General features: G+C 36.2%; 1 protein-coding gene across 1 annotated transcript in view; it reads right to left on the bottom strand.

Annotated features, from left to right (window-relative positions):
- The window catches only part of LOC140329765 (probable cation-transporting ATPase 13A4), a 52,128-nt gene extending 48,305 nt beyond the window's left edge, over positions 1-3,823 (bottom strand). The window contains exon 1 of the mRNA XM_072410156.1: positions 3,746-3,823. The gene's annotated coding sequence lies outside the window, so the exon portion shown is untranslated. The remainder of the gene's footprint in view (positions 1-3,745) is intronic.
- Between the last annotated feature and the right edge of the window lie 10,098 nt (positions 3,824-13,921).

Below are 13,921 nucleotides of genomic sequence, written 5' to 3'. Positions count from 1 at the left end.
AAAAGTGGCCCATGACCATTGTAATACTGTATAAAGATGGTTGAATCATATGAACTAGGACAGAGGAGGCCAATGACACTTTTGAGGCTGGCTCCTGAAAAAGCAATCAAACAAGTTTTTCCAACAGGTCTTTTTGCTTCTGCCCTAAAATGCCTCAGCTGCTGGCACCTCACAGACATTTGATAAATCCAGATATAAATCACTGAATTGGAATACTCCCATCTAGTTTTACAGGCACCTTGTTACCTGCTGTACGTGGCTGATATTTCATAAGCTCTATTAAATAGTAATTTAGTGCTAGTTCCAATTATGGTAACAAATCACAGATACATTGCTGCTTATCAGAAAATAGAATGTATATGTTATAATAATGCAACAACAAAATTGTACCTCTACAGAATTTACATGAAAAGGAAAACTGACAGACCTAAAATCCAAGAAAGCCAATATATAGCCCTTAGGATTTTTACTTGGCTAATTAATATCTATCTGGTGACAAATAGTAAGTATAATTAAAATATATATACTACTTAGAGTGGGCATTATTAGGTGTTTGTATGACGGCTTAACAACTCCAGACCTGCAAAAAAGCTTTACTGAACAACTCCTAATAGATGTAACTGTATTTCAGAAAATGACAATAATATTTCAGTCAATTAGCTATATTAAGAAAAAGGAAAAGTGAGTATATTGCTTTACAGTTTCTCCTTCAATGTCCCCTAAGGGCCCCAATATTTTCAGTGGTTTGAGACTCTAAAGCTCTATCACATAGTCCACATGAGAGGTCTTCTGAGATGTTTAAGGGCAGTGGTGCCCAACTTTTTTAAATCAGGGGGCCGCTGTTGACATTGGGATAAAACTTGATGCAAACCACGATGCAAACAACCATTAAAGATGTTTAAAACTAGAATAGTTTTAATTTAAAATGAAATTAAATTGAAATGTTTACGGCTACCATAACATACATGCACCTTATAAAGGAAATGACAAATCAAGAATTTCTGCACTTACCATTTGATTCATATTTTATTAATGAAATATATAAAACTAAAGCTAATATACAGTGATGGCCGCTCATATATTGTTCCCTGCTCACCATTTCTGTACCAAACAGCAGAAACTACACTATACAATGCGCCCTTTCTGTTATAAGGGGCCATTAACCATCTTTGCACCCCAATAGGAAATCCAATTCATGTGACAGATAGCCTAGGGGACATGTTTTTATTACTGTTTGCTCATGTCCTTACATCTCCCTGTTCCTATGAAATTAGGATTCACCGAAGGTAAGTGGCCAAATGTGTCACAGGGTAGCACAGTATGATAGGTGTAGTTTTTCTAATATTGTGATGGCGCTGCAGCAATACAATTTTAGGAGGAGTTAGCTACAAGAGTCCCATAATTAATTAACCTCTAGTGCCACGGATCACACAGTGTTCTCACGGCTGCATTCATTGAGAACATCCCGGGCACTAGAGGCTAAATGGCCTGTCAATATGGTGGGCTGTCATTAGGGTTTACCTTTCCTCAGCCAATCACAGAGCACTAGAGGTAATGAATGGGGAGACTTGTCCTCATTTAACCTCTAGTGCCTGAGGATCCAACACTTACAGGAGGATTCCCATGATTGTGCAGCCGTGGGAATCATCCTGTCATTGTGAGATAACCTGTAAAAAAACTGGTTAGTTACACAAATCACACATATTCAATAAATTACTTTAACATTAAAGCCTCTTTGTTTAACACATTTTTTACACAGGAATTTGCACGTGCAGATCCCCTGTTTTTCGGGTCAGGTCTATTCGAATTCGAACATCTATATTCGGGTCAAATATAAGGACAACCTAAATTCACACACTAACATTAGTACACACGTTCAATAATTGTCATTGGAAAGGATCTTTCACTATTCTTTCCAACGACAAAAGACTGAACGAGTGCTGTACATACAGAACTGTTTTGCTCTATAAAGAGAGGAGGGGGGAGCCACACTTCGCTGTGCTCTCCCCCCTTTACATCCATTAGTGTCAATAATCATTCTTGGATCTGCTAGGACACATCAATGAACTCGTCTGATATCAACCCTATGGCGATTTCTGGATTTTTCTGTGCTTGTTTTTCTTCGGGTATTTTTGTGATTTTATCTGTACTTTTTTAAAATAAGACATTGTCTTATAAAGTGGACTGGTTTGGAGAAAAAAATAACAAAGCAAATAATCTTTCCTGGAACTGATGTATCTAATTACCATGAGTTCCAAGGCACTAAGCTGTTTATTATTCACATCTATACCAATACATAAAAAAACTGTGATAATACAGATTAATTTACCATATCATTATACACACACATGAATAATAAACAATATTCCCTGTTCATTAACAAATAAACCGGGATAAGTTTGGTTCCAAAGATAGTAATGCATGGATGGTATTCAGTAAGTATACTAACTATTCATTCATCAATAACCAGATATCCAGATAATGCATGGTTAATAGTGAAATCAACTATGGGGAAGTATCAACAGAAATTTTCAGTATGCTTAACGGATCATTTGTGTCATAACGCAATCATCTAGAAACCTCTAAGAAAAGCAGTAGAAGCAGATCATAGCAAAATGTCAAGGGAATCCAAGCATACAGACTATGATATTGGAGCTTAATCAATCATTCACAGGATAATAAACATATTCATTTTCCTAACAAGAAAATACTTTGTTCTAAAAACACAAAGGGGTCTATGTATAAAGCAGTGAATCTTACATAAACTGAAATATTACCTGGGAATCCCCCAGGTATATGTTTCAATGGCAGTAAATGATTCTCCACCAGGGAATATTTTAGTGAATGTCAGATTCACTGCCTTATAAATACACCCAAACTTCTACTTTTAAAAATGCTTGATCAGGCAGGTCATTATTGCAGAAAAGGACGAGTGATGTCCCTTCTGCAGTAAACCGTCTTACTTGCCTGATCCCGGTGTGCCAAGGATGAATGAACCGTTCATCCTGGCATGGCCAATCAAGATGGCTGAAGATTGCCTTTGGGAGTAAGAAGAGAAGGAAGATGGCGATGCCCTGCAATGGAATGCCAATCAGTGGGTCACAAGGGTTTGAGTCTGCTTTCTCACAATTGTACTCACAGATATTTGGTGCCTCTTACCTTTTAAATTTCCCTTGCCATGTTCAGATAGTTGCTATGGAACAGGCTACCTTAAAATGACATTGATTATTATGACATTAATAATCCTAGGACCCAGTCTGTTATATGTATAAAACCAGTTTGTCAGATGAGTTGGAAAATTTCAATTGCCAACTGATTTCTTTTATTTAAAAACTTGTGATACATATTTAGAGGAAGAAACAAAAAAGTAAGATTAAGCATATTACAGTGTATAGCAACAGAAGTATAATATATTAGAATTTTGTTTTATTATAAAAGTAATATGCATAAAGAAGAATAGATGAGCCCAAACCACCTATTAGAAGTTATATACAAAAATCTCAATATAATAAAAAAAGAATGAGATTTTGGAAATATTTGACAAAAAGTATTTAACATCTAAAACAAAATTGATTTTAAAATTGCTTAATTTCTTTAATGCATTAGTCCTGCTTTTCTTTCTGTCTTCCCCTTAAGTAAATATAATCTCATTCTAAGATATCATCTCCATTACAAGAAGTTAACTTCTGTGCACTGCTACAGAAATGTTCACTCACACATAAAAGAGGTCAAGAAAAACACTTACAAATGTTTGATAATGCCAGCAAAAACAGTGACAAACAATTCCAGTTCAGGTCTTTGAAGGCAGCTGAGGTGGCAAAGCGGTATCAGAAAAAATATGAAGCAACACTGCTGCCACCAGCTGCCTGAAAAAAGGGATTTAAAGTCTGACTCATTCCTTTCAATATTAACTTCTTCATGCCTGGAGCAAATTAATAACATCATCTTGGCCTAGTGAAACCGACAGGTGAAAAAGGACTACAAGGATTATATAAAGAAAGGTCAAACAAATGATGCTGCAAAGAGAAAAAAACACACACAATGTTAATGTGCATATGCCAAAAACATACTGCGAAGATAAAAAAAAAACCTGCAATCTCCAGAACTGCTTACATGGAAGACCTGATATGAAACACTGCTACAATTTCTAGAGACCCAGCATATGTACAAATGTCTGGAGAAAAGTGTACAAAATGGGGACCTCAGGCTAAGGAAAGTATTTGCTGACTACAGTCTCAAAACAGTTACAGTTATTACTCTACATTCATGTGCCAATTATGCAACAATCAGTTGTGCAATTATTGATGAAATGCCTTTTTGTCAAAAGCATCATAAAGTGACACATACAGCATTGTCTATACAGCTTGAGCAAGAAACTGCAGGAAAATACCCAGAACACAGCTGAAATTTAAATTTGTGTCCATAATTTCTTGAATCTCCTGAAAATGAAGAGGCTGTACCACCTGCAACCTTAAACAGAAAATCTATGAGATGCAAAAAGGGCATCCTTATTAAATGTTTGTCATATTTGATTTGCACAGTGCCACAGCCTGAACCAGCACAATTAAAAATAATGCTACAGCTACATTGTTCAGCAAATGTAGATTGGCACCTCTCAATCAGTTACATTCTTGGGAACCTTGAGAACCAGGGCAAACATAAATAGCCATGGTTTCATTATCTCTAAATGAATTTTGGTGGTAAAATAATGCTGTTTAAACAAAGGTGCAATAGGTCTAATGTATTGTGATTACTAGTTCTGCCACTAGGTAGAGGTGTGTTTTTTATTGCTATATGTATAATTCCATAATAATAGAATAACTAATATGTATAATTCTTCTAAATATATAATTCTTTTTCAGACCTTTTATTAGTACACTGGCCCATCTTTTATTTTATTCTTGCAGAGAATTGTGTCTTTACAGATCCTTTAATATTCAAGAAACCCTTTGTGTGTACTGCTTGGACTGAGAAGTGGAGGTAGACACACAAAAGTTTGTCCATCAAATGTAACTGCTAGTGCAATTTTTTATTTTAAAAAAAGAATCACAGACAGTACTTTTTCAATAAATCAATCTGTGTGTCTAGCACAGTGTGGCTCAGCCCTTTTAACATGGGGGGGGACCCCTTCAAAAAATTTTGGGAAGAATGTCACCCGTACTAATAGCCAAAATAATCATTGGTGTCAACAGACATGAGTGGCATAAACTGCTCATTGCCCATTGAACCCCTAGCAACTTCTGGAAGAACCCTTGGGTTCCACAGTTTCCTGGTTGGGAAACACTGGTCTGGTGGCATCTTGACTAGCAAGTGGTAAATCATTTTATCAGCTTTCAACCAGAAATAAAATCCAAATCAAAAATCTTTTGGGTCAAATTTTATTAAAATTAGTTCAATTATGGAAGGAAATAGGCAAATTACCAATTTGTTTGACAAAGATCTTAAACTGTCTTTCAAAGTACAAAAACTTGGACAGATAGAACAAGCATATAAAAAGGCACCTTTAACTTATGTTGAGTGGAAATTAATATCCCAGAGTCTGACCGAAATGAGTAGACATCCTTAAATATAGATTCTGGGTTCTCGTGCAAATGGGTAAAACAAGAAATATGTTTATTTATTTTTTTAGAAAGCAATAAATCACAGCTCTGGAAATTTAATATATATTTTTTTAAAAATGAACAGCTTTTGCATAACATTTTAACAAAATAATAGCTCTACATATATACTGTTTCCTTAACATATTGTTAAATAAAAATGCCCTTTAATCTATTCATTTTTCCAAAGATTTTGTTATTTGGATAAGGGTTTCCCATTAGGAACATCATCTTGTTGGAAAGTTGGATTAGTGTAGGCTTTTCTGTGTGCATTTGTCATCGTTTCACTTTTGTTATATATCGTTTTTCCAATCAGCGGCCATTTTGTGTCCTCTGCCAATGCTGGTCGAAGCATTTTATACTTACTCCCAGGCTTTAATTTGAGGCATCTCCTTATGGACATCCAGAGAGCTCTATTATCCAGAATAAACTCCTAAAATTTTTTAATGGAGCTTTTAGATATGAAAGTTTTTACACATAGTGGTATATACTATTTTAGTAATGTATCTGTTTACAGTTTGATAGTATGAAAGTATGATAGTTTGATAGTATGGAAAAAGTTGCTTAAACAACTAATAGAGTATTTGCCTGTAAATATTTTGCTGAAATAAATGTTACTCATTATAAAAGGAAAATTGCAAGATCACAACAGATATCTTTCTATAATTTTCAATGCAGGTCTGTTTTAGTCTTTAAATAAAACCTACTACTACTTTTAATGCTAACGGGTCTACAAATATTCAAATTAGACAATCTACACAAATAGACAGAGTTTGCTTTTATATTAAATTTTTTTCAGATTTTAAATAGATTGTCCAGATTTTTATTTTGTAGCTTTGCACATAGATCAAAGAGGTATATATAAACTTAATGCAAAAACAGTCACAGATGTAAAACCTCTATGATACTTCTTCTGCTTCTTTACAGCCTTTTTTACTTACTTTATGTGTTTAATGACTTTATGACATTAGTCACAAATCCAAAAACAAAAAACATATCACAAGTACGGAATGTGGGGGGGGGGGGGGGTTTGGGTTTACAGTACTAATTCCACATGGCCCACTCATCTCTTTAGCAGCCTGAATTAATTAGGGGTGTTAATATGTGCTTGGTAGATTACGAAGGTGGGGGGGGGGGGGGAGGGTTTGGGTTTACAGTACTAATTCCACACAATAGTAAGAATAACCATATGATAAAGCTACAGATTTATAAATATTGTTGCGAAAAAAAGTTTTTAGTGATCAATTCTAGTGACAGTAGAACAAAAGTAAAGGCAAATCTGTTGAGGAAAAGGGGAGCAGAAGGCCCCTGCTATGTTATTCCTATTCCTATAGTCATTTCTGTTGATTGTTAGTAAATCTGGTCAGCTGATTATGACACAGTAAACTGCCCTATTTGGTGTAGTGTTGGTTGAGGCAAATTTGACAAACCCTAGTTAATAGTGATCAAGCAGAGGAAATGCCATTTAGCCACAAAACCTACTTGGCCAATTACTGCATGCTGTATAAATGTATATATTTTTCCTAATTCTAGTACCGTAATTTTTACTAGACAGCAAAAATTACCCCCACTGGCTTGTCTTCACAGCATACATGTGCTTCACAGGCCCATTAATCCCTATGGATAAAATGTGATCCAATGTAATATACCTCACCCATAGAAACAAGTGCCCTGCAATGCACATTGTGAAGGCAGGAAGAATATACATTTTTGCTAGAAATGCTGGGCATTGCACTCCACAGTGATGATTCCTATAATGGGCAGCAAGGCAAGTCTTTAAAGCAATGTGCTTTATTAAGGAGGATATATATACTGTGAGCTTAAACTTTAATATATGTGATGACTTGTTTGCCCAGGGTTTAACAGGCTGGATGTGATATAAATGGACACATTTACCTGTATATGTCATCTTTGCTGTACCATGGCTGCTGCTGAACTATAAGAAATGCATATGTCTGAGAAGCTATACCATATATAACATTAAAAAGTACTGAAAAGAGCATAGATGGCGAAATCATCTGTCCTGGTGGTCTGTTCTTTGCCAGCTTTGGGTATGCAGGGGTAGAACTCACTGAAAAAGACCATAGTATATGTTAAAAAAGCACGTCTCTGACACTGACCTCTAGTTTCAATGTTTATAGCATTGCTGGAATCTGTAAAGAACCCAAATCAGTGCAATATTATATTATTTAATCGAAGTTGGTAATATAGTAAACAGTATTTAAACATTGACAGCTTAGTAGCGTTTTTAATGACTAAATGTGAACTCCACAAAGGTGTATATAAAAGCAATGTTAGCTTAGGGGCCTTGGTAAAAAGCCTAACAGGATACTATGGAGTCTTTATTATTACAATAAATTCTTGTGCATTTGTGCCAGTCCAACTATATTGCACAAAAGTTGCAGTAACAAAATGTTATTTACTAATACTTAAAGCGGACCTATAGCCATATTTTAACATTATGTAAAACCTTTGCTAGCCCTTTGATATAGTAGAAAAAATTAGTTTTTTTTTTTAATTTTAAATACTTTAACAAAATTTTGGGGTGGTTCCCTCCCCTTCCATCTTTACTGCTGTAGCAGTCAGAACTGAAAGGAAAACCGACAGCCTTATGGGATACATCATATATCCCAGGAGGCTGTGAGCTGTTCCTTCTTCTCACGCCTGGGATTGGGCATGCTTTATTAGTCTTATGAATGGTCAGTGTGAGTTTAGGTGACAAGAAGAAGAACCCGGAAGAAAGAAGAAGGCTGTGCTCGTTGTTCCCTCCAGTGCTAGAAAGAAGATGGAAGACTTGACAGCACAGGATTCACTTGGCTCGGTTTAGGGAGTGCTCAAAGACTTTTCACCAGTAAAAGTAAGCACCACATTAAGCTGTCTGTTTTAGGGTAGGTGTTACAATGTCAGAACATTTAAACATTAGAAAAGCACATAACATTCATTCAGATAAGAAAACAGTCTAAGAAGAAAAGTACTTTAAAAACTTTTGATATTTGCTACATTCCTTGAGCAGCAGTATTTTTTTTTTTCAACTCAGGAACATTCAGTAGGTGCCATTTGCATAACTCCAAATGATTTATAAATAGATCCTATTCTTTTAATTGCACAGAATAACTATACAAGCACCTTTGCTGAATTAAGCACTATGGGGTCTATTTATAAAGCAGTCAATCTGACATTCACTGAAACATTCCAGCATGTTTAATTACTGCCTCAATTACTGCCATTGAAACAAATGAACCTAGAAGATCCTCCAGCAAGGAATGTTTCAGTGAAGTAAGGTTCACTGCTTCCTAAATAGACCCCCATGTAGATTGGTTAGAAATATATCCATACTTCTTTGGGTTTGTATTCTTGTCCTTTGTTGGTATAGGTTGCATTTTTCTCCCACAGTCCAAAAAACATAGAAATTTCTCCAACAAGAAAACACTGACACACATTACCTTCCTTACTGTTTTATTGATAACTGGTCACCTGGATCAGACAAAATCAAACCAAACATAAATTATACCCTATGAAAAACTAAAAAAATATTGGATTTTGGAATTAGGTTTGAAGAATCTAAAAACACCTCTAATATTTAAAGAAAATTATAATATTTATCTTACCCAATACAGCAGAAGGGTGTTGGTATATTCAAATAACCCAAACATAGCCATATATTTAAACATACAGAATGAAGTGACAAGAGCTGCACGTCCTTCCCTGGAAAAGAGAATGATATATGAAACTACTGGACATGCAAGCATTCTTTTTTTTAACCACTTCAGTACCCCAATATACTACCCAAAAAAACACTCAAAGTAGTTATTGTTATTTAGTGCATCTATCTGATTTTAAAATAGTTTAGAATATATACTGTATATATATATATATATATATATATATATATTGTATGTAATACTGTTGTATAAAATGTTTTTATAATTTACGCTGTCACTTTTGACAATAAAAAACATACAATGATAGAGAGGGTGAACAGACAAAGCATCTATAAAATCTCTATGATTTGCTGGAAGCAATTAAATTACAGCCATTTCTTTAATGTGAATATTTGATATAACTTTATAATGAAAACCCCTGTTGGGTTCTTATTGCTGTAACATTCCACATTGGGTAGATTCACTATTTATACTGGTGTCCACTCCCAAAGAGATGGAAAGTTATCAGGTGTCCAAAATGTTTAATTCTTCCAAAAACACAAGGAAAGCGCAAATCTCCCAATGGATACACCTGTTCCGGTGAAAAATGTCTAAAAAGAGAATTTCTTCCACTTTGCAGAAATGTTCTGTTGTGTCTTTGGCATAAAAAGCAAATGTAAATCTATTGAGCTCTGAAGGTATAGGGTCCTTCATTTGTTCACATTTCCCTGCCACAAGTCTTCCCTGCACTTCACAGTTCAGACCCATAGACTTCAATGAAATGGCAAGTATTAAAGAGGATGGGAAAGACTTCCTGTTTCCCCAGGAGATAGATGAACTTAGACAAGTCGTATAAAAGTCTATGGTGCTGTACTGTGCACCCCCCCCCCAGACTCGCACCTTCCAGTCCTAACTCTACCCTATCTTCCTCCCCTATCTCCCTCCTTTTCTCCCTAACCCCTAACTAGCCTGACCCCCTAGCCCCTGGCCATGCCAGATCTCCTTTTCACTCCTCCCTTGTCACTTCAGGCCTTACTGCCTAGTAATTTGGGAACATAATTTTTTTTTAATGAAACATTTGCATTGTGTTCTTCAACTGTCTGTCCTAAATTAAATTTAGAGGCAGGTCTAAATTGTGGCAGAACATGTCAACATCATGTAAACTAGAAAAATATGCCTTATCTATAAAGGGTATATAATAAAACGAAAGTTACAACACAGAGAGGTTAAACTTGGTGTGGAGTATATGACATTTAAATGTATTTTATTTATTAAATTATTAAAAACAATTGAAATATATTAGATAGATCAATGAAAGTGATAGAACATATTATTTTAGTTTTATGGTATTATTATGTTTAAGTTTTTATTTTGATTTTATAAATTTATAGGTTTAGTACCCTGGTCATTGTTTGGAAAATATTAATATTAATAAACTCCGATAAACTAACGATAAACTCCTTTTTATTTAGGGAGTATGCTTAGATGAAGAAATGTATTATCATGTAATTATGTGTGCCCATTTAAATCACAATGATAATGGAAATCACACAAATCGGCCTGAAGTTTATGTACCCTAATTGTTGGAGTGAATATATGAATAAACAAGTTGACACAGGTAGCTTCTAATTAAGTATAATTTATTAAGTGTAATCAAGGCTTGCAACCTATTTAAAGCGAATCTAAACTCTAACATCAGACCTAATATTAGATATCTATTCGCACCTTTTTGCACTGGAATGTCAGATCCCCTTAGTGTCAGCTGGAATTCATGAAAAATAAAACATTTCTTATATGTATGGAAGTGACCATCTTGTGTGTGACAAATTGCTATGCCATCCAGTCCTGACCTTCTCCGCCCACACCCCTCCCCGTAACTTCTCAGCTCTGCCCATGGTCTCTAACCAATCAGTCAGGGGGTTGTCTTCTGTGATTGGTTGGTGCTGATGTCACCTTCATCCACATTGTCACCATAATCCACTTTGTCACCCTAATCCACATTATTCCCCTAATCTGCCTTGTCACCCTAATGCGTATTGTCACCATAATCCATGGTGTCATCCACATCTGGGCTGTCACCCTAATCTGCCTTGTCACCCTAAACTGTGTTGTCACCCTTGTCCATGTTGTCACCATAATCCGCATGCATCTGACATAAGCAGTGGTGGTGCTGGAAAGTGAGGGGCATCATTACATCAAGACGGGAAAAAAAACACTAAACTTGCAGCAAATGTAGTGCTTTTTTTCCTATTTTACTGATGATGTGAATCTCCCATGAGCATTTGCAGCGTTGTCGACAGTTAAGGGGGTTTAGAAACTTTAGGGTTACATCATCCATAAGCCCAAACTGAAAGTGTAAGTTTACTTTAAATGTAATCAACGTTTGTGAATAAATAGTCAATTTAAATTCATTCAAACCTTCCACTGACTTTGCTAGGGACCAAGCCATGGGAGAAAAACAAAAAAACTGTTAATGGGCCTGGTAGAAAAAAAGTTATTGAAATGTACAAATGTATCCAGAAAAGTATATTTAAAAATTCCAGACTTTAATCGTGATGAGGAGGTACTAAAATGCATGGTAGGGTTACAAAAAAAAAGCATTTACTGTTCCATCACCTCAAAAAAGTTTGCTTACGATAAATGCCAAATAGCGTCTTGATAAACATCAAAACTTCAGGTCCTTTGGAGTGATGATTTAAAAAAACAAAAAACAAAACTCCAAGTTGACATTTCAGTAGCTACATCAGGAAGAAATGAAAGTTCTTGGAGTGTCAACACGGTCCCCTGACCTCAATATCATTGAACCACTAAATGTGTAGTTCATTCCAAACAACCCAGAAAGACCCGGAAGCTTTTTGTCAAGATGAATGGGTACTTTTACGACCTGATAAAATCAAGAGCCTCATCCACAACTATCACAAAAGACTGCAAGCCATCATTGATGTTAAAGGGAGAAATACTTTGTGTTACAACCTAAGGGTATGAAAACTTTTGAACGGAGACCCTCCGATTATTTTCCATATGCCTATATTTTGCTTAATTGCTGTGCTATTCCTACTAACTTTGTTCCTAATAAAAAGAAATGTGGGTATGTAAACTTACGAGTAGTGTTGGTGAATATCTCACTATTCGTATCGACAGCTATTCGATCGAATAGTGAGATATTGTTCGGGTGATCGAATGCTGAATTCGAACACCACTGAAGTCAATAGTGGGAAAATTTGAGTTATTTTTAGGGATTATTAAGGGCTGCAAGAGCAATCTTTACTAGTTGTATGTGTTCTTGGATAGAGTCTCTCTATCCAAGAATACATAGTACAGCGTTGCAACAGCGATCACTGTTGCCGCGCTGTGCTACTACTTTGTGTTCTTGGATAGAGTTTCTCTTTCCAAGAACACAGGGCACTAAATGTGATGAATGGGGAAACTTGTCCCCATTCAACCTCTAGTGCCTGGGGATCGCCTGCAGTCACATCTGTGACCACAAAGTTCCCATGGTCATGTGACCGTGGGAACTAATCTGCAGATGAACTCTGCAGTTCCACTACAATCCCCGGGGCACTACAGGTTAAATAACCTGTAGTGCCCCGGGGATTGCACACTCTTCCTAATGATTTCAGCCATGGCACCAATAATTGATTAGCTCAGTGTGCAATCCCCGGGGCACTACAGGGTAATTAGCCTCTAGTGCCCCGGGGATCACTGGACCATCACTGGACACTGCTGCAGTCATTGAGAAGATGCCCCGCACTAGAGGTATCTCTTAAGCTACGTACACACGTCAGATTTTTATCCCAATAGTTCATTTGGATGCAAGAATTACCAGAATTACTATTACACTGTCGGCACCTACCTTCATCTTGTTATTCCTTTACTGTTGTCCCATATATTATAACAAAAGAGGTATGTACGCAAAATGGAGGACAGGCCCCCCATGACCTTGTGTTCTATTAGCCAACTTTGAGTCATGCACTGGGCCTGCTCTATGGTTCCATGTTTGGCAAGAGACCAAACAATAAGTGTTCCAGAACTAGGCCACTTCACATAAAGTTAAGCTGCTGAGAATGTTATTCCTGACTTTGTTTCCGTCTAACCTTTTATTGGCTGAAGCCTGGACTGACTGAGTTCCTGGCCATTTGTTATTCTTTGTGGCCACAGACATCTCTTTCTTAAATCCTGGATCAGGGCAGCTAGTCTCTTAAGACTCAGAGGCGGCTTTACTAAAGGTAGGGCATAGAGAATTAGAGAGTTGATGTCTGAAAAAACACTGGTGTTCAGCCAGTTCCCCAACTAGGCTTTCAGTTTCTTATTTGAAAATAATGCAGTTAACACGTGCTAACATCTAAAACTAAATCAATTTTTCCCTAAATCGTAGTCGAAAGTTGTCCAGACCCAGCACAATATATTTCATATGCTAGACGTAAACATGAAAAGGGAGTTCTACTCAAACATTGGATCTTATGGACATAGTGGGCACTTCTGTTACTACTTTATTTACATCATATAGGAATTACCCTACAACATCCACATATCCCGTTCTTTACAAAACGTGAGTTGGTGTTATCTCTAATATTGCATAAATAAATGCATTCCCATGGCTCCTATTATGATTATTCATATAAATGCATAGAAAACACCACCTCTTTTTTACTAGTCTTCAGGGGAACCTGAAAAAAGTGCTAA

This window comes from Pyxicephalus adspersus, chromosome 4, assembly GCF_032062135.1.
Source record: "Pyxicephalus adspersus chromosome 4, UCB_Pads_2.0, whole genome shotgun sequence".
In the NCBI taxonomy this organism is placed as follows: Eukaryota; Metazoa; Chordata; class Amphibia; order Anura; family Pyxicephalidae; genus Pyxicephalus; species Pyxicephalus adspersus.
The sequence above is the reverse complement of the archived record's forward strand: the minus strand, read 5'-3'. Positions and strand labels throughout refer to the sequence as shown.